This window comes from Octodon degus, unplaced genomic scaffold, assembly GCF_000260255.1.
Source record: "Octodon degus isolate 3935 unplaced genomic scaffold, OctDeg1.0 scaffold00049, whole genome shotgun sequence".
Lineage (NCBI taxonomy): Eukaryota > Metazoa > Chordata > Mammalia > Rodentia > Octodontidae > Octodon > Octodon degus.
In genome coordinates, this window is record NW_004524625.1 from 3,029,350 (window position 1) to 3,031,684 (window position 2,335).

At 36.1% G+C, this 2,335-nt stretch overlaps 1 protein-coding gene across 3 annotated transcripts in view; it reads left to right on the forward strand.

The window, feature by feature from the left end:
- The window catches only part of Acer3 (alkaline ceramidase 3), a 158,541-nt gene that overhangs the window by 28,198 nt on the left and 128,008 nt on the right, over nucleotides 1-2,335 (forward strand). The gene's annotated exons all lie outside the window — the stretch shown is intronic.

Genomic DNA, 2,335 nt, shown 5'->3' on the forward strand with positions numbered 1-2,335 from the left:
CAACTTCATTTTTTCATGTTTTAGATGTATTGTTCTTTTTGTCTGAAATGTCTTACTTTATCTTTTCCATCTACTTGGTTAATTGAGCTTTTTTTTTTCTTCTAAGATCACTTTTTATATTTTTTTAAGTTTTTTTTTACTTCTAGAAATTTTGTTTCTTTTGTTGTTGTTGCTGCTGTCACCATTTATTTCTTTAAACATATCAAAAACTATTTAGTATTTTATATCCAATAGTTTATACTTTTCGCTCTTTGCTTATCTGATTTTGTTCCTTATTTTGCTGAATCTAGCTATGGCTCTATTTTTCCTCTTGTGTTCTTATGTAGTCTGTAACAACAGGTGCCCCTGGTCTCTTTTCATTGCTGTATCCTAGGCATAATGTATTGTTACTTTTCAGGCAGTATGTAATTTTTTATATAAATATCTAATTCTTCTCTGTATTGGTCAGTTTTCCTGTCACCAGAACAGAATAGCTGGCACCGCAACTAAAGGATAACAGGCTTATTTGATTCATAGTTTAGATGATTCAGTTTGTGGCCAGCTGGCCCAAGGCAAAATATGGCAAAAGCATGGGTAGGGCAAAACTGCTTAGCTGTCTTTTTCTTTCTTTTTTAAATTTTATTTATTTATTTAGTTAGTTAGTTAGTTGGCACAGGGTCTTGCTACGCAGCTCGGACTCATAGTGAATCTCCTGTCTCAGCCACCCTAGTGCCGAGATTACAGGCAAGCGCCATCTCTTCCAGTTTCAGTGGCTAGCACAGCACACCAGGGGTTCCAGAGCTAGCATAACATATGGTACTATGGATTGAACCCAGGTTTTTGCACTTGTCCAAGGCTAGCCAAAAGCTTTTCCCATTCCCATTGTCTCTTCACTCTGTTGTTTCCTTTGCCATGAAGAAGCATTTTAATTTGATACAGTCCTGTCATAGTTTGTGTGTATTTATCCCCCCCCCCCCAAAGCCTCATACAGTCATTGAGGCGCAGTTCTACAGTTTGTGATTAATTTATGATCCACGGCTGGGATTATGGGTCTGAGTACTGCTGGGATTATGGGTGTGACTGCTACACCCAGCCTGGGACAGATAGCCTGAATGCAACAAAAGTGAGACAGACTTGCTCTCTGTTGCCATTGTTGCTGCTACTCCTCCTTTTCTCGCTGCTGTTTGCCACCATCATGAAAGATTGTTCTGTGCCATGTACCCCTCTGCCTTGGAGCCAGCTGTGTATGGACTGAAATCTCCAATAACTGTGAGCTAAATAAACCTTTCCTTCCTTCATTTTGAGTGTCAGGTATTTGTCCCAGTAACGAGAGAAGAGTAACTGAGACAAATCCCATTTGTCCATTCTTGATGTTACATCTTATACAATTTGGGTTCTGTTCAGGGAGTCCTTGCTTATGTGCATGTCTCTGCCTACACTTTTAAGAGTTATACTTATTTTATCTTCAACAGCTTCAGTGTTTCTATTTTTATATCAAGGTCTTTGATCCATTTTAGCTTGATTTTAATAGAGGGTGAGAGATAGGCATCTAATTTCATACTTCTGCATATTGACAACCAGTTATACAAGCACCATTTGTTAAGACCTTTTCTTCAGCATATAATTTTGCCCCATTTTGAACCTCTCAAAGCTGAATGTGCCTGTTTCTTGACGCTCACTTCTGTTTCATTGGTCACATGTATGTTTTTATGCCAGTACCCTGCTGTATTTAATCCCTGTAGCTTTGTAATACCACTTGAAATCTGGAATTGTAATGCCTCTTCCTTTGCTCTTGTCGCTTATGATTGCTTTGACTGTTCTGGGTCTCTTGGTCTGCAGATAGGTACCATATTAAACCATTACTTAATGCTTTTTAAAAAGACTTAGACTGGGCATGGTGGCGCACACCTGTAATCTCAGTGCTTGGGAGACTGAAGATCCTGTAGAACCTGTACTAAATATGTTAAAGAAAAAAATACTTCATATAATTCTAATTAATGTTATTTTGCTTAACACATGATTATAAGGATATTTTTCTAAGTTACTTCACCTCTTTGTAAGTTGGAATAAAACCTTGGAAAGAGAACATTTATTATGTATTCAATTCACTTTTTCCTTGTTTCATTATCATAGCAGTATTGTATCTGATCTATGCATGAGAAAATTAAGGTTAAAAGTCCATAATAAGCTGAGTAAACATTTTTAAGTATGTACCATTATTAAACAAATTAATAAGCAAAATTTAATAACCCAAAGTATTGTACATTAAAATAAAGAAATATAATTTTCCACTTCTTAAATAATATGTTATATTTTTCAGTGTTTCTAAAGTTATAGTATGAAACTGTCATCATTA